This window comes from Cervus canadensis, chromosome 4 (genome assembly GCF_019320065.1).
Source record: "Cervus canadensis isolate Bull #8, Minnesota chromosome 4, ASM1932006v1, whole genome shotgun sequence".
NCBI classification, from domain to species: Eukaryota; Metazoa; Chordata; class Mammalia; order Artiodactyla; family Cervidae; genus Cervus; species Cervus canadensis.
Genome location: NC_057389.1, coordinates 8,592,017 through 8,614,469, shown reverse-complemented (window position 1 = coordinate 8,614,469; position 22,453 = coordinate 8,592,017). Strand labels below are relative to the sequence as shown.

The following is a 22,453-nucleotide window of genomic DNA, read 5'->3' as shown; positions in this document are numbered from 1 at the left end:
GTGCAGAGGCAGAGCGTTTCTTTCTCTCTCAGAACAACCGGACACAGCATTAAAGCAGAGAGATCAAAACTAATTGCTGGAACGAGAAGTAGGTGCCATTTAGCATTCACGGCATCTGTACCAAGGGCGGCCTTGGTAAAGTGTGTAATCAGCTCATAACACACGGTATCCAGAGTGACCTCTGTGCTCATCACAGCGCCATTCTCTTCAGCCCGTTGGTTGCCTCTGTGGCCTGTGAGATGGAAAGCTTCCCAAAATAGAGAGCGGGGATGAGGTCAACTCCGACGGGAGGGAATCAAAGCTAGAGGGCACCTTGTCGCCCCGCATCAGGCTGTTCCTTCAGCAAAGCACTTTGTTTCCCATCCTTGATAAAAGTGGAGGTACTCACCCAGAGCTGAGGTGAGGCCTCTGGAGAGCGTGAGGGAGGTGAGATGCGGCATTCATCTCCAGAGTGGCAGGTCTGGGGCGGAAATAGGACCATGAAACAAAATGGCGTTCATAGAAAAGCCGCCGTGTGATCAGCGCCGGGTGTTCCGGGCCAGGAGGACGTGAGGTTCTGCCCAGCTCAGCCAGGAGAAGGCTGCTTAAACTCTGCGAGAAAAGTCTGGAGCCACAAGTGACCCGCGGGCAGTGGGGAACAGAGCGAACAGTGAGCGAGGCCAAATGGTTCGGAGGTCCGGCAGGAAGGGAGGAGGCACGCCGTGTTTGGAAACTCATGCGGATGACTTCCTCTTCCGGTCCCACTTCGGAGAGCTCCGTGCGAAGCCTCAGCGCCCCCCGTGGACACTCCCGCGGCTCGTGGGGAAGATGACAAGGACTTCCGGTGCTGCTCCCGTGTGCAGCACCCCTGACAGGAGCCTCTCTGCTGAGAGGACGGAGCTAGGCCCCCCGGTGCTGACGGAGGGAGGTGTAGCCGCGCGGGGAGGTGGAGCTGGGGTTGGTGAGGTCCTCGCCAGGAAGTCCTGCAGGCCAGCTCCTGGGAGGGCTGAGGGCTGATTATTTCAGTCTTCTGTCTGGGAAGGAAAGGCCTCTTGTGTGACAGGGCAGCCCTGTTGGTCTCCTGTGGGATTTTCCCCCTTCTCTGGGTCCGCAGTTCCCAAGCTGGCGTTTCAGACAGCTCTGCAGTGAGAGGGCTGTGGGCAGACCACAACCTGAAATCTGGTATATAGGACTCACGCTCTCACTGCAAACAGCCAAGCGGGGCCTGGCCTGCAGACTGGAGGAGAAGAGTACTCAGAGGGGTTCGGCAAATGGTGCTGGGGGTGCAAGAACTGTCACGTTCCCCCTCTTTGCCACTCTGGAGAAAATCCTTCTTAATTCTTGGAAGGAGGAAGTTCTGTGGAGCCTCAAATTAGACCACAAGTGCACATTTATCCTCTCAAAGGCATCCACTTCAGTGCCCACTTCTATCTTTGACCTTGGCTTTTCCATTCTTTATGACAGTACAGAACCAAAGAGTGTGCCTTTAGACTTATTCAGTCTGGGCTCTGAGCTGTTTTTCCCACTGGCTAGATGTTCTGATTCGTAAGTAAACTATGTGTGTGTCAAATCAGTACCTGGTAGGGCAGTACTTGCTTTCTAAGGCTGATGACTCTACTGTGCCAATGGTACCCAGGGGTTCCAGCGCCTGCCAAAACAAAGGATGGTTTAGGAGCAGAGTTTGGCAAGTCCTACCATCCCTGTCTTCAAAATTTATCTCCAGGACGCCTCCTTATCTCAGGTCTGCACGGCTTTCATGATTTTTGTACAGACCTTCCTGTCTGGATCCCCGTAACAGTGTCTCAGCCAGCCTCCAGTCTTACCCTTCATCCCCTCCACGTCATTCTCCACTCAGAAGCTGTGTAGGGATTGCATTTATTTCCTATTTCTGCTGTAGCAAATTGCTGCAAATGTAGTGGCTTAACACGATATACATTGATTCTCTTTTAGTCTGCAAGTCAGAAGTCAGAGATCACATTCCTGGGCCAAAATCGGGGTGTCAGTAGGACTGCCTCCCTTATAGATTCTCTGGGGGAGAGTCTGTTTCTTTGCCTTTTGCAGCTTGCATTCCTAGGCTCATGGCCCAACAGCACTCAACCTTTGCTTCTTTTGTCATGTGTTCTTTTCTGAGTCTGGCTCTGCCGCCTCCCTCTTACAGGGATCCTTGTGATAACAATGGATAATCCAGGATACTCTCCCTACCTCCGTATCTTTGATTACCCTCCCACCTCCTTATCTTTAATTACCCTCCCACCTCCATATCTATTGCCATGTAAGGTAATAAATTCACAGGTTCTGGGAATTCAGATGTGGAGGGCAGCATTATTCTACCCTGTGCACCATGCCTCTCAGCTGGCTGAGATCCATCCATGACTTCCTGTGACAAATAAAACCCACATTCCAGTACAAGGCTTGCAAGGCTCTGCCCGCTTCTCCAACCATTTCTCCAACCAGCCTTTTCCTGGCCCTCTGCTCCTGTCACCCTGGCCTGTGCCTGCTCCTCTTAAAACCTTGGGCCATTTTGTTTTGAGGGTCTTGGTGGTGGTTGCTCTCTCTGGTTCAGTTTCAGTTCAGTCAACTTGATCGTGTCCAATTCTCTGCAACCCCATGGACTGCAGCCCGCCAGGTCTCCCTGTCCATCACCAACTCCCAGAGCTTATTCAAATACATGTCCATTGAATCAGTGATGCCATCCAACCGTCTGATCCTCTGTTGTCCCCTTTTCCTCCTGCCTTCAATCTTTCCCAGCATCAGGGTCTTTTCCAATGAATCAGCGCTTCTAGATTGTTCTTGTTTCAGATTCTCACAAAACTGTATGTTCTTTTATTCTGGATCTCATCCTCTGGGAGACCACTCCTGGGAAATCTTTTTGAAAGGAGCCTTCACCCTGGTCACTAATACCCCAGAATTTAATTTTACGTATCACACTCGGTAGTAAGACCATTTATGTATTTATCATCTCTCTCGCCACAATGTAAGCTCAATGGGAGCAGGCACCATTCTGTTTTGTTTATCAACAGGATCACCAGTGTCTACCATGACACCTGACAAACAGCTGTTGTTCGACGACTCTCTTTTTACTGAAACAGAAGCATGACAATCCTAGGGGCAAGGTCAGCGTGAAGCATCTCTCTCCCCTTTGTGTATGCTGTTGCCTTTTCCATTCGTATGTGATTTACAAACATCATAATTGTCTAATATTTGCAGGAGACCTGGGTTCGATCCCTGGGTTGGGAAGATCCTCTGGAGAAGGGAACAGCTACCCACTCCAGTATTCTGGCCTGGAGAATTCCATGCACTATATAGTCCATGGGCTTGCAAAGAGTTGGACACGACTGAATGACTTTCACTTTCACTTTGCAGGTATATAGCAGAAGAGTTTCCAGTTATGGAATCTACTTTTTATTTTAAGGAAGAAATCTATCATTAATTATGCAGCTGTTGGTATTTGAGCTAAGACCTTTTGTTACTTAATACTCAAATATGCCCTGAGTGTCAAGCATTGTGGGTGCCACTTAACAGAAGAAGAAACTGAAGCTCATGTTAAATAACTTGTCTAAATTTACAAGGCTCGTAAGTAGTGGAGTGGAACCTGAATACAGCTTGTCTGACACCGTTACCAAACTCGGTACCCTTGCTGCTGTACATACCCGCATATTACAAATAGTGTAGCCAATACAAAAGACCTTTGACTGGGGGCTAAACTTACATTCTGATGGTGGTGGTGGTTTAGTCACTAAGTTGTGTCTGACTCTTGTGACCCCATGGATTGTAGCCTGCCAGACTCCTCTGTCCATGGGATTTCTCAGGCAAGAATCCTGGAGTGGGTTTCCATTTCCTTCTCCAGGGGATCTTCCTGACCCAGGGATCGAACCCAGGTCTCTGCATTGCAGGCAGACTCTTCACTGACTGAGCTGCAAGTTCAGTTCAGTTGCTCAGTCGTGTCTGATTCTTTGCAACCCCAGGGAAGATTACAGTCTGATGCCACTTAGTAATTGTGTATGTATCCTTGAGTAAGTGCCTTAGTCTTGGTGAAATTTAACTTCCATATCTCATATCATTGTTATAAGAGTAAATGGCATAAGATGTGCCAGGTATCTAATACAGTGCCTGGAAGTAAAGTGAATGTTGACCACACGGGAGATCTAAAGTAGTATTAGTAGAAACCTTCTACTCTAATTTCTCCTTTGAGATGTTTTTGCTTCCTTGTTTCCCTCTAATTTAAGGGAAACTTGAGAAAGAAGCTTGAAAGAAATGCCCCTGGTCAATAGGGGCATTGGGTCATTAGGGTCAATAGGGTCCCTGGCCTATATTTTCATCATCATTTCTTCCTGTCACAAATGTTCTCAAGCTTAGCTTCACTGAAACAGGTTTTTTCCCCATCAATATTGAATATTTTGTAATATTTTGTTTTCAGGGGAGAATAAACACTTGTCAGTGGTGAGATGCAGTTCTCGGGGGCAGCATTTCATCTAGGATGCAGAATGCTGAAGAACGAAATGGTCTCCCAAGTGGATTAGAGAAAGTGCCCCCAGACCCAGCAGTGTACCCCTTCATAAACTGCCCCCCTAGTGGAATGTTTTTGGAAAGCTATGCTTTTCCTATCCACCAGGAAGTTAATGAAGTTTAGTAACGTAAGCTCTCCTGCTAACAATTTCTTTTCCAGATACCGCTTCATGTTGCCATATTTAAAAGGCAAGTCTGTTAAAAAATGTTAATATGAATACGTCATACCCTTGCTTAAAGTCTCCAGTGAGTCCTTTCAGAAAGAAGCCCAAACACCTTTCATTGTTCAATAAATCTACCATTTCATCCCAACCTACCTGGAGAGCTCCATTTCTTGATGCTATTTCCCATTCCTTTAACTGCTGCCTCAGTACACCCTCCACTTCATGGAGAAGCTGCTGTTAGTCATCCTTCACTCTCAGACTGGGAGGTAAGCATGAGGACATGGGCATGTTTTTGTTCACAAGAGCACTGTGAGTGACATCTGCATACTTTACGGATCAGAAGGTATTTCCTAATGTGATTTAAATCTCACCAGTCCAAGATTTGGATTGACCAAACCCATGGGAAGTAAAATATCTTTATAGGCAGCTAGGGTGGTTGAGAGTCCCTTGGACAGCAAGGAGATCCAACCAGTCCATCGTAAAGGAAATCAGTCCTGAATATTCATTGGAAGGACTGATGCTGAAGCTGAAACTCCAGTACTTCGGCCACCTGATGCAAAGAACTGACTCATTGGAAAAGACCCTTATGCTCGGAAAGATTGAGGGCAGGAGGAGAAGGAGATGACAGAGGATGAGACGGTTGGATGCCTTCACTGACTCAATGGACATGAGTTTGAGTAAACTCTGGGAGTTGGTGATAGACAGGGAGGCCTGGCGTGCTGCAGTCCATGGGGTCACAGAGTCAGATACGACTGAGCGACTGAACTGAACTGAACTGGCAACCCTGCAGTGAGCAGATCTATTGGCAGCATTTTCCAGTAGCATTTGCTCACTTTCTGTCTCTGTTTCACATTTTGGTAATTCTCAAAATATTTCCAACTTTTTCATTATTACTATATTTGTTGTGGTGATCTATGATCAGAGATCCTTGATGTTACTATTGTAAATTTTTAGGACTCCATGCTGATACAAGATGGCAGACTTAACGGAGAAATATTGTGTGTGCTGTGACTGCTCCACCAACGGCTGTTTTCCCCATTCCCTCTTCTCTCTCCCTCTCTTTGGTCCTCCCTGTTTCTTGAGACACAACAATTTTGAAATTAGGCCAATTAACAATCCGACAATGGCTTCTAAGGATTCAAGAATAAGGAGGATCACACATCTCTCGCTTTAAGTCCAAAGCTAGAAATTATTAAGCTTAATGAGGTAGGCATGTTGAAAGCCAAGACAGGCCAAGAACTAGGCTTCTTGTGCCAGTTAGCCAAGGTGTGGGTACAAAGGAAAAGTTCTTAAAGGAAATAAAAAATGCTACTGCAGTGAATACATAAATGATAAGAAAGCAAAATAGCCATATGCCAATAGAGAGAACGTTTTAGTGGTCTCAATAGAAGTCCAAACAAGACACAAGATTTCCTTAAGCCAAAGACTAGTCTAGAGCTAGGCCCTACCTCTTTAATTCTCTGAAGGCTGAGAGAGGTGAGGAAGCTGCTGAGGAAAAGTCTGGAGCTAGGAGAGGTCAGTGCACTGGGTTGGGTTCATGAGGTTGAAGGAAAGAAGCCATCTCCAAAACATAAAAGTGTAAGGTAAAGTAATAAGTGGTGATGTAGAAGCTGCAGCAAGTCATCTAGAATATCTACCTAAGATCATTAAAGAGGGGCTTCCCAGGTGGCTCAATGGGTGAAGAATCCCCCTGCAATGCAGAAGATGCAGGAGACCCAGGTTCAGTCCCTGGGTGGGGAAGATCCCCTAGGGGAGGGCATGGCAACCACTCCAGTATTCTTGTCTGGAGAATCCCATGGACAGAGGAGCCTGGAGGGCTACAGTCCATAGGGTTGCAAAGAGTTGGACAAAACTAAAACAACTGAGCATGGATATTCATTCATGCACACTAAAAAACAGATTTTCAATGTAGATGAAACAGCCATCTATTGGAAAAAGATGTATCTAGGACTTTCATAGCTAGAGAGGAGGAGTCAATATCTGGCTTCCAGGTTCAGAAAACAAACTGACTCTCTTGCTAGGGGCTAGTGAAGCTGGTGACTTGAAGTCAGTTTTCATTGACCATTCTGAAAATCCTACAGCCCTTAAGAATTTTGCTGTCTACTCAGCCTATGTGCTGTAAGTGGACTAACAAGGCCTGGATGACAGCATAGCTATTGACAATATAGTTTATTTAATATTTTAAACCCACTGTTGAGACCTCTTATTCAGAAAGAAAGATTCCTTTCAGAGTATTTACTGCTTGTTGACAATGCACCCGGTTACCCAAGAGTGCTGATGGAGATGTATGATGAGATTCATGCTGCTTTTACGCCTGCTAACACAACATCCATTCTTCAGCCCATGAATCAAAGAATAATCTAGATGTTCAAATCTTATTATTTAAGAAATGCACTTCATAAGTCTCTACCTGGCAAAGATAATATCTCTGTTGGATCTGGGTAATGTCAATTGAAAATCTTCTAGAAAGGATTCACTGTTCCAAATCCTATTTAAAACACTTGTGATTCATGGGAAGAATTCAAAATATCATTAGCAGAAGCTGAGAAAAAGTTGATTCCAACCCTCATAGATGACTTTGAGGGGGTCAAAACTCCAGTAGAGGAAGTAACTGCAGAGGTGGTGGAAATAACAGCAACAAAAACACTAGAATTAGAAGTGGAGCTTGAAGATGTGACTGAATTGCTGCAAGCTCATGATAAAACTTTCACTGATGTGGAGTTGCTTCTTATGAATGGGCTAAGAAAATGGTTTCTTGAGATGGAATCTACTCCTGGTCAAGACGGTTGAAACAGCAAAGGATTTAGAATATTACATAAACTTAGTTGGTAAAGTAGTGGCAAAGTTTGAGATGATTGACTCCAATTATGAAAGGAGTTTAACTGTGGGTAAAATGATGTCAAACAGCATTGCATGCTACAGAGAAATCATTCATGAAAGAAAACAGTCAGTTGATATGGCAAACTTCATTGTTGTCTTATTTTAAGAAATTGCCAGAGCCACTCCAACCTTCAGGAATCACCACCCCGATCAATCAGCAGCCATCAACAGGCAAAACCCTTCACCAGCAAAAAGATTATGACTCACTAAAGGTTTAGATGATGTTTAGCAATTTTTAGCAACAAAGTAATCTAATTAAGGTATGCAGTTATTTTAGACATGATGCTATTGGACACTTAATAGACTACATGAAAGTGTAAATATAACTTTTATATGCTCTGAAATACCAAAAAATTCTTGTGACTCACTTTATTGGGATGCTCACTTTATTGTAGTAGTCGGGAAACAAATCTATAATATCTCTGAGGCATGGCCGTGTCTGTATTAGTTAAGTTTCTTTCAAGCATAAGCTATAGGGCTGTAGGCTGTGAATTCAATATTTAATGAATCAACAACATGTATTAAATAAGAATATTTAAACAGAAACCCACATAAAACAAGGTTATGTATTTTTTTAATTTTTTTTTAAGGTTATGTATTGAATGATTGATGAAAACATGACCAGAGGCCGTGTGATTTCCCTGTAGTATTCAGTAATTCAGTGCTTGCAGTGACTTCACAGAACATAAGTACTGAGACTAATAAGAATGGACTGTATTGTTTACATTTGACCACTTAACAATGAATATATTACATGTATGTTAGTTGTTTAATCAACACAAACTGTTAGAATAGGTATCTTTGCAAACATATAAACATTTAAAAAAAATTCTGGCAACTTGTTATTTCCTGGTAATTTTATACGGCCCAATTGTGGTAATTTCATTTGCTTTTGCTTTTATAGCTCTTTATTATAATCTTCTAATTTTATGCATCAATTTTGTGAAAAACAACTAAAAAACAAATTGTCAAAAACTAGGGTTTTCAGTATTTTATTCCTTGGGTACTTGTGTCAGACTATTTATAAGTCTCAGGAATCTTCAATTACATTTTTGTTTGTATTTAACTTCAGTTGGTTGGGCTTTTTGAGTAATGATCACAAGATAGCATGACTGTTGTGGTACTGATGGAAATCACATACATCTTCTAATTGTAGGGAGAATGACATTCTTAGTGAGCCAGAAAAGGCTGTGCCTAGCTGCCTCTTGTGAAAACTCAGATACAAGAGCCCAAGGGCTGTGTGTTCACAGACCAGCAGGAAAGCCCGGCTCCAGCTCCATGCTGTAATATAGTGTTCCTTACATCTCGGGCAGTTTAATATTTTAGAAAACATCTGTAGAGAAAAGTCATTTTTTTCAGAACTTATTTTTAATAATATTCCTTAAAAATAAAATTCTTTGTTTTAATTTATGCTTAGTTACTTTCTAGGCTTTATGTCTTTTTTACTTTTAATTTGTTCTTGGAAAATTTCAAGAATTTGTGGACACCACCCTGTGTACAGGGTCGCAAAGAGTCGAACACCACTGATGCGACTTTGCACGCGCGCGCGCGCACAGTGTATGATAGCCCACTATGTTCAGAAAGACAACTGAAATGTTACATAGTAAGTTTTGCCATTTAAACTATTGGCCTTTCCCAGTCAATTAGAAAACTAGAGAAACGCATTATCCAAGTCGATTAAGACCTTGGTCTCTATGGTATGTACAGCTCAGCGATTGAGATGCAAGAAGGATATAATAGAACTTCTGTTTTTAGACCTTTAGCTAAACATAAAATAAACTAAGGTTCATGAATATTGAATACATAGCTGGTCGCTGGCATCCTCATGTAGCCTGTATTTCAGGTGCTTACAGGTGAGGAACCTCCACCCAGGCTTCACTTCCCCAGGGGAGACTGTGAGTTCCATGCGCATGCACTCTCAGCAGACTGCAGTGTAAAGATTCAGCAATTGTATCACCTTCTATTGGGAAAATTCCTACAATATTTCCTAATGCTGTGGGCCAGTGATCTTAAAAATCTTCTGTGCCACACAGAGGTCTGTTGGTTGTGTCACAGAAAGGTAACATGTCAAATTTAAGATTAATTGTACATTGTCTTCTTTCTTAAAATAAAAACCCCAGACGCCCTCACTTGCCAGGTTTGCTGACCTTTCTTGTGATGACAAGGAGCCACCAGTAGTGTGTTATCTAGCACATATTTGAAATAATAAGCAAACTTAGCTTGCCCCTTCAAGGTAAAGGTCACTTTTTAATAATGGATGAGAAAGGAAATGCTTTTGAAAGACACTCATGCTATGAAAAAAGCATTTTAGGAATGTTTCTCTCATTAATGATTTAGTTGCCATAAACAGTGGGTTTCACCTGTAAAAACTCATGTCTCCATATTTAAGGAAGTTGGAATTTTAAAATCTTCCGAATAAGATGTTGTGAATTCATTTGTTAAAACTAGTAAAAAGCAATACTGCCCAGTTAGTTTGCATGGATGAGTGACTGACACCATGGAAGATGGAAATTTACTAGCCAAATTTAAAGGAAAACTTTTTGCATAATTGGTGGATGGGGTTGAAAAATGAGCACCATGATTTAGGAAGTACAGACAATAAGGCACTTCTTCCATTTGAATCTCTTCTATCTTTGTAAAGTGTACATAAAAGTTATGACAGTGACTAAAATTATGAATGAAAATAAACAGAATTCTGAGCTAGGCCTTCAGATTCCTGTCTCACCAAATGTTAAACCAAGACTTAAAAATAATAAGGTATATTAAATAAGGTGGCCTCAACATTTTAAGATGAGAGAAACATAATGGGTCTTTTGAACCTTTAACAAGTAAAATAAATTTCACTGTTTATTTTTCATCTTTTAAATTTATATTTTTGTGTAAGTTTAATAATATGAATATATTATCAGAGCAGCATATGAATGTGGCTTATAAAAAAGATCCCATACACTGAGAATGTGTGTTAAAATTTTTCTGAAAGGTTTATGTAATAAACAAGTTCATGGATCACTAATCTGAACTGACTATTCAGAGTAGAAAATTAAAATAAATTAGGGAGATTGGATAGACTTTTCACTTCTTTTAAAACAAAATTTCCCGAAGAGGAGTGTTTAGGAAAAATCTTCCATTTATTATTTGTATTTTAAAAAGTGAAAGGCAATTTAATACTAGAAAATTAGAAGGGATGTAATTGCAGAAGAAAGGATAAAACATTAAATTATAAAATAACTTTCTTACGAACAACTTAATACATTGTCCTGTAAGGGGGTTCCCTGATGGCCTGGTGGTTAGGATTCTGGGCCTTTGCTGCCGTGGCCGGGCTCAGTCTCCGTCAGGGAACCGAGAGCCTGCAAACCGTGGGCTCTGTATCCACCTTGGAGCAGTATTGGTCTGCATACCCTAATGCTCACCGTCTTCTTTTTTCCACTTGTAACATGTCAGGTCCTTTGTACTTTTTTAAAATTCTCTTTTAAAAATGCTATATGCATGTTGACCTTTCCTGTGATAGTTCTCTTCTTTATTCGCGTCTTCCTGGGCATAGGACTCAGGTAAGGTAACCCTGGTCCTATCCTCACTAAAACAAAGACTTCACAGTGGTCAGGGAGTGAGCGCTTTTGCCTTTTCCATTTTAGTTTTACTTTCTGAATGTGTAAGGCCCACTCTTAACCCCCTGACATCTGTAGTTTCACACAAACATACCTCTGGTTCCTCTTCTCTTAGTACGTACTAGTTCCTACCCACCAACTACTTCTTCACATTATAAAAGTCATTTTAACTCTACACCTACATTTTGTGATATTGGACATCTTTGCATGTGTAGGTCCAATCTTATTGGCCAAACTTCCTATTCCTAGTTTTCTCGATTTTTATTCAGTTTCCAAACAACCACTGAAATCTCAGTATTTACTTGCAATACTGGGAGAGAATATGATGAAAATTCTGTGTATAATTTTCACTGAATTGTTTTCCTTAGTCATTTGGTGTGTATATCAAAGGAGAAAAGGACCCAGGCAAAGAAAACCATACTAAAGGACCCGCAGAATTCTCTAGAATGGGTGGCATTTTCCATCACCAGAGCCATCTCTCAGTCTCAGGAAATGAGGTAAATGAAAACTTTCTATGAAAACTAAATCTGTTGAAGTTATTCTGGTTTAATCACAACGTCAACAAAGAAAGTAGTTATTGTGGTTTCATTTCTGTTGTGTGCCTAAGCCTGTGCCCTTGAGAAATCACACAGCAGAGGTTATCAATTTATGCACACGTACCAAGACTCCCAACACACGAGATCATTCAGTGGGAGCAGTCAGGCTCGACCCCAGACAAAATGCACATTTGATGCACTCCCTGTCCCCTAAAAATACCCCTCTCCATTTCTTTGTTAGTCGCCAGTTTCTTTCCTGCCCTCCCCACACCACTGTATGGTCCCCAGGCTTGCTGAGGGGCCTCACACGGCGTTTATTTCCCAGCGGGAAATTCCTCTCTCACCCGCTGCTCTCTCTTCTTAAGAAGTGAGTCAGTGGAAGCTTGGCATTCACTTTGAAAAGCTGTTGGCTTCTGGGATGCAGAACAGCGAACTGACTAGATCCAGCAGAGTGCAGCATGTTATTTAGTGTAGAAAGAATTTTCCAGGGGGACAAATAGGACGAAAGGGAGACAGAGTATGCTTGGTTACGAAAGCACTGGCATTCTGAAGGCATATAAAAGAAGGTTCATAGCATACAAGAAAAACTGAAAATAGAATGGTGGTGGGGGGCAAGAACTGAAACCAGCAATGAGGGGGCGGGTAAGGGGACATCTCTGCTTCCCTTGTCTGTAGGTGCTGAACAAATGCACGGCTACGTTTAGAAGGAGTGAGAGATGGAATGTTTCCTCTCAAGGGTTCAGAGCAAGACCTTGAAGATGGTCAGGAAATTGTGTCAGGCCAGGACCTCAAATGATGACCTAGATCTCTGCAAAGCTTTTTTATATTTGGCAGTCTGGATAAGCGTGTGTATTTTTTTTTTTTTTAGAATAACATTTTTATGTGCATAATCAAAACACTTAGGATTACAAAGAAAACTAATTACACTGAAATACCATTATCAAAATATCAAAGAAAAATATATGATATGATAGCATCTGCTTTTTTAATAACATGTTAAACAATAGGATCTGGTAATTGGACTAATTGCTACCTAATTTTGAAATAGTGATGAATATAAGTTATATATTAGTATATGAACCATAACTATGACACAAAATATCTGTAATTTCTGTCATTAAAATGTTGACAGGACAAAAAGTTGACAGAATAGCTAATTTCATGGTGGCTTGTTCCCTATTTTATAATTGAGGAAAGAAAGAAACATTTAAGTTTCAGTTGGAGAAAAAAACAGTGAAATAATTAGTGAACATAAAGATGTAACATTTTTTCCATCCAAGTTCAAGAACCTTTTAATGTTATTATTTTGGGGAGTCCTTGAACTCCAGGTTAAGAACTTCCATAGCTAAGGGCTGGAGAAGTTGGTCAAGGAACTGTCAAGGAGGGTGTCCTTGGTGGGCCAGAGGATATAACACTGGTGAAAACAGTCTAGGGTAACAGTTTGGAATAGCAGTTGGATATCTAAAATACCTTTGACATCCATTTTCTTTCTCTGATTCTCAGTGCCGTCAGCCAAAGGCAGCCTCCTATCTCTTGCCTTTGTCTGTGCAGAGCTTCCTAGCTCACCCTGCAGCCCGCTCTCCCGGCACCCTCCACAGTCCTGAGGAGCAGCTTCGTTTATCTTTCAGTTATGCTTCTGGGGTCAGAGCCACTCTGGTTCTTCATTGCCGCCCACATGGGTATGTAGCTCTTTACTGGGAATTTAAAGTTTCTTCGTGTCGGCTCTGGTCTGTCTTTACAGTCTAAGCCTCCGTTAGTCTTCTCCGCATACCCCACGATGCAAAGTCAAAGTGAAGCTGCTCAGTCGTGTCCGACTCTTTGCGGCCCCATGGACTGTAGCCCACTGGGGTCCTCCATCCATGGAGTTTTCTAGGCAAGAGTACTGGAGTGGGTTGCCATTCTGCAGGCAAACCCCACGATGGTTCCTTGGTTGGATCTCAGTGTATCCCTGTATAGCCTTTTCTCAGGCGGTTGCTTCCATCTCAGAGTTTCTTTCCCACACATTATATGGGCAGAAATCTTAGTCATGCTAAAAGCCTAAGTTCAATCACCTCCCATTGTGAGATTAGGAACTTAGTCTTACTCAACTTGGTTTCTAGATGAATGATTATCTATAGCCTTTGCGCACAAAAAGATGATTAATGAGATCATTTGAAATGAAAGAACAAGACTAAACATGTGATATTGGGGAAGTCCAAGATGATAGATTTTAAAATTTATGATGAGATTCAAGGTAGAGCGATTCAGCAGCAGGTCTAAGGAGTGAGCGAAAGAATTCTAATATCTCAGTGTAAGAAATAGGGAATTGATCAGTTATCAACAGGACATGAACCGTGAACTCCCAGATGTTCAAGCTGGGTTCAGAAAAGGTAGAGGAATCACAGATCAAATTGCCAACATCCGTTGGATCACTGAAAAAGAGAGTTCCAAAAAAACATCTGTTTCTGCTTTATTGATGATGCCAAAGCCTTTGACTGTGTGGATTACAATAAACTGTGTAAAATTCTGAACGAGATGGGAATACCTGCCTCTTGTCTTACCTGCCTCCTGAGAAATCTGTATGCAGGTCAGGAAGCAACAGTTAGAACTGGACATGGAACAACAGACTGGTTCCAAATTGTGAAAGGAGTACTTCAAGACTGTATATTGTCACCCTGCTTATTTAACTTACATGCAGAGTACATCATGCAAAATGCTGGGCTGGATGAAGCACAAGCTGGAATCAAGATTGCCGGGAGAAATATCAATAACCTCAGATATGCAGATAACACCACCCTTATGGCAGAAAGTGAAGAGGAACTAAAAAGCCTCTTGATGAAAGTGAAAAAGGAGACTGAAAAAGTTGGCTTAAAGCTCAACATTCAGAAAACTAAGATTATGGCATCTGGTCCCATCACTTCATGGCAAATAGATGGGGAAACAGTGGAAACAGTGGCTGACTTTATTTTTCTGGGCTCCAAAATCACTGCAGATGGTGATTGCAGTCATGAAATTAAAAGACGCTTACTCCTTGGAAGGAAAGTTATGACCAATCTAGACAGCATATTACAAAGCAGAGACATTACTTTGCCAACAAAGGTCGATCTAGTCAAATCTATGGTTTTTCCAGTGGTCATGTATGGATGTGAGACTTGGACTATAAGGAAAGCTGAGCACCAAAGTATTGATGCTTTTGAACTGTGGTGTTGGAGAAGACTCTTGAGAGTTCCTTGGACTGCAAGGAGATCCAACTAGTCCATCCTAAGGGAAATCAGGCCTGAATATTCATTGGAAGGACTGATGTTGAAGCTGAAACTCCAATACTTTGGCCGTGTGATACGAAGAACTGACTCATTTGAAAAGATCCTGATGCTGGGAAAGATTGAAGGTGGAAGAAGAAGGGGACAACAGAGGGTGAGATGGTTGGATGGCATCACCGACTCGATGGACATGAGTTTGAGTAAACTCCGGGAGTTGGTGATGGACAGGGAGGCCTGGTGGTCACAGAGTTGGACACGACTGAGCGACTGAACTGACTGAACTGAGCAGTTATCAATTGAAGGTCTTATCTCACTTTGTTTGGAGAAATCTGTTTTCATTTTATTTGGCTTTACTACTTGATCTTGCTCCTGTTATCATGTCTGCACCAGTGAAAAAGAGGAGAGGATGGTGATAGGAGATGAGGTTTTGCTTATTGACTGTCAACTATGGTGGAATCAATATCAGCATTGGGTCAGGGTGGGGGGTGCCTAGAGAGTATCATTCACAGTAAGGCTATTTTTTTCAAAGGTTCCTTTTACATAGTTTTGACTCCAGCTTTCCATTTCTTAAATGTTGCCTGCCTTTAACCTGTATGAGGTTCCACATAGGAATTCTCATGCTAACCAACTGCAGCTTTCCAGCTCCCATCACACCCATTATAGAAGAAGGCAATCTCACGGCTGCTGATATCAGACCTGATGAATTCTCTGTTCCCTATAAATTATTCAAAAGCAATTTCGACTTACCAGAAACAAATTTCCCTTTCTATGAAAAAGGCAAGCTTTGGTCACTTTCACTTTACAATAACCTAATGATACTCAAAACTAAATAGATGCATACAGAATATTTCTCAAGAAATTTGTCCTTTGAAGGCTAAACTGACCTAAATTCATATCTCTTTACCAGATTCAAATGCAACTTGATATCTCTCAGATGAAAGAGCTGGGAGAGAATTAATATTAAACTGACCTTGAGTTCTCTCAATTTCTGATGAAAAGTTTCAAGTTGCAAATGTTCCTTCCGTGCTTTTGGAACACATTTTTCATAGCTGGAGCAGGCACTCCATTTGCAAGCTCTTTATTTTAGAATTTCTTGGGTAGAATTTTGTGCAACTCATCCACTATGGTAATTCCTTGCAATATAACAAACACATCTGACCACCACACACAATGGCAGTGAGTTCAGAGACTTGGGCACTGCCGCCTACTCTGCTTTGTCATCCTGTCTGGCCCAAGGAAACAGGAGATGGCAGACCTGTGTGACTATGCAATATTTAGGACAAAGATGACTCAGTTTAAAAGGAAGCACTATCTTAGCTCTGAGGTGACAGGACAGGTCTGCAAACAAATACCCTCCATGGAAATGATGATGACAAGTATATCCCCAAAGGAAAGATGCACGTGGCATGTGGACCTCATGAATAATTTGCCTTAATTGTCCATTCTTAAACTTGTGCTTGCAATGCAGGAGACCAGGGTTCAATCCTGGGTTGGGAAGGGCCCCTGGAGAAGAGAATGGCAACCCACTCTGGTATTCTTGCCTGGAGAATTCCATGGACAGAGGAGCCTGGTGGGCTACAGTCTCTGAGCTCGTAAAGAGTCAGACATGACTGAGCGACTAACATGTATGCCTTCCTGAATAATTTGTCTTAACTGTCCATTCTTAAACTTGTGCCCCAACAATTCCCATGAAGATCAAATACACATACTTTGGCTGATTCTCCTTTTGTGATTTTAGCAGGCATTTTACTGAAATAAGGAGACAAGTGTAAGCCAAGGAAACACAACGCATCCTGATGAAGCCTCTGACATTTTGGTTGAAACAGGTGAAGAGTGTCGAACCGCCTTTCAGCAAGGGTTGCCTGGCTTCTCAGCCATCTTCTCAAAGGCTGCGGTAAGCCCTGCAGCAGCTGCTGCTGTTGGCATTACAGCCTGCTAGAAAAATCTGTGGGAGACAGAGCTCATGTGCTTTCGCTTACGGTTTTTGATGATTAAAACTAGAAAAGAAACCAAGCATTAAGTGTACTGGTCTACACTGGGCAGCCACACACTCCTGCTTTCTCTGCTTGTTTATCCCCACCGGGGTTTGCCTGTCCGTGGGGGGACGAGTTAAAGAACGGAGCGAACTCAGTCTCTAGCGGTAGGTCGGGGCCAGCTGGGCATGGAGTCCGGAGGCACCCTTGCTCTCTTGGCCATGGTTTTCTGAGTCAAATGCAAAGATACCAGCGGATGTGAGGCACACGGCCGCTCTCTTCACCACCCCACGTGCATTCGCGGGGTCCTCACTGCTGTGCTACAGGATCTGAAGTCGCATCCCCCGAGCCCACATCTCACTAAGGCAGCTTTCTTCCCACTGTGTCCCTGAGAACAGGATGAGGTGAGAACTCGATGCTCTTGAGGTGTAGAAAGTGAAAGTGAAGTCGCTCAGTCGTGTCCAAATCCTTGCAGTCCCATGGACTGTAGCCCACCAGGCTCCTCCGTCCGTGCGATTTTCCAGGCAAGAGTACTGGAGTAGGTTGCCATTTCCTTCTCCAGGGGATCTTCCCTGCCCAGAGATCGGACCCAGGTCTCCTGCATTGCAGGCAGACGCTTTACCCTCTGAGCCACCAGGGAAGCCCGTGAGATCCTGTGAGATGTAGAAAGAGCTCACTGTTGCCCACAAAATTACACCATCCACAGGAAAGCTAATACTACACCTGTGAAGAAAGCCTAACGTCCTTTGTTTATTCAAATCCAGAGAGAAAAGTGCTCCTTCATATATTATAGATTTTTTCAAAAAAAATCACAAATTATCAAAGACTATTAAAGATCTCTTTAAACCCCCCTAATGTTCCACAGGGTTTTGGCCATGCATTAATCTTCCCTTTTTCTCTCAGAGGCATTGTAACCTCTTCCTGCTTTAAAGAAAGGACGGAGCCTGTGCTAGGGAAAAGTTGAAGGCCATACTGTGTGAAGAGCTGAAACACTGGGGAAATGCGAATTCTACAGAGCATCAGTTCTCAGTGTTAGCGTGGACAGCATTCACTGTGTGTGTGTACACTTAGTACAATCCATATTCCTGACCCCCAGTCCCTACAGTCAGATTTGGAAGACCCGATCTGATGTCCAGGGGTATCTGACAAGTGCCGAGGTGATTCTAATTTGTGGTTTTCAGACCACATTTTGAGAAACAATGAGATGGAGATCAGCAGGCTCTTATAAGAGCTCTTTTAAGTACGTGCAGCTTGTATTTGGTGATTTAGTGAGTCTTTTCTGCTCCTGGTGATCCCTGCCTCCCCACAGAGCAGGGCCCGCCTGCAGCACTCAAGCATCCTTACAACGTCCACGTGAGGGAAAAGAGACACACCTGACATGTTCCAGCAGGACGCCTCTTCTTTCCCTTGTTTCAACTTCAGTGCCTTCCGGATGTTTCTTTATACCAGCTAGCAAGTGCTTAAGAACCAACAAGATGAACTGCCTGATGCTTAGATTATAATGACTGAAAATAGCTTACTGTTCCCTCCTCAGGTCCTTTGTACTAATGGTTCCTCTACTGAAATCGTTCCTCCAGATCTTTATTTCATCTGAAATACCATGTTCTCAGACAAGTTTCCTTGACTATTCCTTGAAACTAGGCTCCCAACCCCACCACTCCTCTCAGTTCAGTTCAGTCGCTCAGTCGTCTGACTCTCTGCAACCCCATGGACCGCAGCACGCCAGGCCTCCCTGTCCATCACCAAACTCCCAGAGTCCACCCAAACTCATGTCCATTCAGTTGGTGATGCCATCCAACCATCTCACCCTCTGTCGTCCCCTTCTCCTCCTGCCCTCACTCTTTCCCAGCATCAGGGTCTTTTCCAATGAGTCAGCTCTTTGCATCAGGTGGCCAAAGTATTGGAGCTTCAGCTTCAACGTCAGTCCTTCCAATGAACATTCAGGACTGATTTCCTTTAGGATGGACTGGTTGGATCTCCTTGCTGTCCAAGGGATTCTCAAGAGTCTTCTCCAACACCGCAGTTCAAAAGCATCAATTCTTTGGTATTTGGCCTTCTCTCACATCCGTACATGACTACTGGAAAAACCATAGCTTTGACTAGATCGACCTTTGTTGGCAAAGTAATGTAAGCCACTCTTAAACTCAGATACTTATCAGTGTCGGAAACTATCCACTTTACTTCCTATCTCTTCCCACAGGAAAGCAAAACTCTATGAGAGCTATTGGCCTTCTATTGTTTTTATGGCTTGTCTCTGACACATAGTAAGATTTCAGTAACTATTTTGCCAATAACAGGATGGTCATGAATTTCTCCCAAGAATATGTTTTACAGTGGACATGGCATGATGGCCTTGCCTTGGTCCTTGGGAATTTCCATACCGGGGCAGGCTGGAAAGGAAGCTGCCTTGGGAGGCTGGCTCCCTTCTAGTTCACAGTCTGAAAGCCTCCCTACCAAGGGGGACTCTGTCATAGGAGAAAAAGCACAAGGGGTGGGAGGAAGTCAGGGAGGAGAAAGCGATTTGGATTTCTTCCCATTTTAAACGTCCTTTTTTTAAACTGAGACTTCCTAATATTGGATAAATAGCCCCAACAGAATATCATCTTAAGAAAATGGTCATCTCATGGCAGACAACTCTCCCTATGTATCTGACACTTTCCTAACCCAGAGCTAGCTGCTTTATCTTTGCATGACCTTCTTAGCGGATACTACCCAAAGTTTGAGGCTGGTAGCCTGTATAAAGAGGTGGATTCCAGGTGAATATCAACAACCTGGTTTAAATGCTGGGCCTTCTCTAATAAATTATGTAATCTTTAATCCTCATTTTCATATTTGAGAAAAGGAGGAAGTTGGTCTAAATTAGGTCTCAGTCTCTTCCTGCATTCACAAGAATTTTATGTCAATTTACAGTCCCAGGTGGGTGGGCGCTGGGAAACCATTTGTGAGTAAGATGCGCCACCTACTGGTCAATCTCTTAAATTACAAAGTAAGGTTCCAATGAGGTGCAGTATTGAAACGTCGAGCTGAACTTAGTCCAGATTTTACTGGAAACTTGGAAATCCTCTATTATATCGATTGCACATATTGACTCATTCCCTGCCTTCTGAATGCCATGAGGATTTTTCCATTGATGAGGTATTCATTTTTTCCATTCCTGTGAAATCAGCAAATGACACAAATCTTACTTAATATTTCTTATGTTCACCTCTCTGTTCCAGGCAGTTTGCGAGCCGTGGAAAGATAGAAATATCCTTTTTGGCCAAGAAGACATGAGTTTGAATCTATACTCACTTATCAGCTACATGACCACAGGCAACTTTCTCAGGTGAAGGTAACATGGGTCAAGGGGGGGAAATCTAGTGGTTGACACTCTGCGCCAGACCCTGTAATTGTTGGTCTATATACTTAATTTAATCCACATAAGAGTCTTAACAGGTAGACATTATCATGTCCCATTAAATGTTGGTAGCCCACTGCCTTTCTCATCCTATTCTCTTTCCGTGGATTGCCTTGGCATGATCATGATTTCAGCGTGTACACGTATGGCAGAGACAGACCCCTGATTGCAGGGGGTTAGGAAAGTGAATGAAGGAATGTGTTGCTAGACAACTCTTCCCGAGAATCTGCCTTAGAAAAGGAGATGAGAGATAGAAAGTTCGCCACAAGAAATGTACGTTCAAGAGAGCCTTCTCTACCTCCCTCAGGATATTATAGACAAGCGTGCCTTTAGACTGGGAAAAAGTGAGTTTAAAGATAGCAGCAAGGCCAGACCTAGCAAGGGAGACCCAGCCTCCCTCTAAGAGGCCTGTGTCTAGCAGGCGATTACTTCATGGCAGCGTCAGCTCCAGGGACTGCTCCCGGCGTCTTGAAACACGCTTTTGTCTGGGCTCTGCAAGCACAAAACTCCATTTGGTTTCCTTTTGGTCCTGTTGGCTGTTTGCGTTCGGCCTCTGAGGCCAGACCCGCCTCCCTGTGCCAGACTTCTGACTGGCTCTGCTCTTGTTCCCGCGGCTTTGGCCACAGCTCTCTTCTCTTGGAATTTACAGTCTTCCTAGGTGACCTCAACATACAGTGCCAACTCCACATGCAAATGATCTCATATAGAACACAGCGGAATCTCTTGGTCCAACCTCTGCTCAGAGCTCCAGGGCTCCATCCCCCCCACAGGATCACCTGGATAGCTACGTGCACAGAACCATTATGCTGACAAGTGAGAGCATAAAATACCATCAGAAGCCAACTGCATTGTTTACTCCTGCGGTCCGTTCAGGCCCATTCCGTGGGGCTGGCTTTCCCCTGCATCTTGAGACGGTTGAGTTCAGTTCAGTCGCTCAGTCGTGTCCGACCCCATGAACCACAGCACGCCAGGCCTCCCTCTCCATCACCAACTCCCAGAGTTTACTCAAACCCATGTCCATTGAGTTGGTGATGCCATCCAACTATCTCATCCTCTGTCGTCCCCTTCTCCTCCTGCCTTCGATCTTTTCCAGCATCAGGGTCTTTTCCAATGAGTCAATTCTTTGCATCAGGTGGCCAAAGGATTGGAGTTTCAGCCTCAGCATCAGTCCTCCCAATGAACACCCAGGACTGGTCTCCTTCAGGATGGACTGGTTGGGTCTCCTTGTGGTCCAAGGGACTTGGACTTGTCTTGAGACAATTCTAGGGCAATTCTTTTATTTTTCCTGATGACCGTTAGCATACTTTAGCATACTGTGAAAGTCACAGGATACAGTTACTCTGACACTGGGCGCTGTGGAGCCGACTGCCCTTTGGAGCCTGGGCGCCAGTCTGCCTCACCTTGCCTGCACTTAGGGTTAGAGCCTTTGACAGGGCACGGTGACCATCACGGCAACCGTGGAAGGGAGTCTCATCTGCCTTCTTTTCATAGAAGGACATCAAAGATCAGCAGGTCACGTTTACAATAGAACTCAAGACACATGGCTAAAATAACTGATGTTATTTCATGCACCAAGGTTTACACTTTGTTCAAAATGGAGTCTCTCACGCTTTGTGCCTCTCAGTCCCTTGGCGTCATCCTCCAACACAGCCAAGTAAATATGCCGCGACAATCAGAATTCCTGAGTAGAGGCAAGTGTTTAAAGCACAGCCACTTTCTTCTCTGAGATCTGTGAGGCCCAGTGTGTCCACTGTCTCCCAGCCCCCCTCCCCACACACACCCACATGTGGATTCTTGCGGACGTGGATTCACAGAACAGAACAAAAACTGGCTTGTTCCGCTCCGATGGGCAGAGAATGTTTCCATTCTCTTAAGAACCTAGTCAAGCATTCTGTCTTATCCTTCATAAAGTTCATCTTCTCTGCTGGTACCAATGAGCTATATTTACCCAACTTTTAGGATAGATGGCATATAAGGTAAAAGGATCCACCAGCTGCTCCTCTTTTTCTGTATCTCCAGCCTTTTCCTCCTTGCGTGACTCCACTTTCAGAATCACTCACACTTAAACTGGTACCTTACTCAGGCCTTAAGAAGAATAACAAAACAATTCTCCCCTCATGTCTCCTTCGTGTTCAGCTGTCACTGGAATTGTCCTTTCTTTAATGTCAGACTGG

General features: G+C 43.3%; 1 protein-coding gene and 1 long non-coding RNA gene across 2 annotated transcripts in view; one reads left to right on the top strand and one right to left on the bottom strand.

The window, feature by feature from the left end:
• LOC122439487 overlaps positions 1-13,321 on the top strand; it is a 74,080-nt gene extending 60,759 nt beyond the window's left edge. The window contains exons 2-3 of the long non-coding RNA XR_006268877.1: positions 11,503-11,631; positions 13,174-13,321. This is a non-coding gene — a long non-coding RNA (uncharacterized LOC122439487). The remainder of the gene's footprint in view (positions 1-11,502; positions 11,632-13,173) is intronic.
• Positions 1-22,453, bottom strand: part of LOC122439486 — an 89,118-nt gene that overhangs the window by 32,396 nt on the left and 34,269 nt on the right. The window lies entirely within an intron of this gene.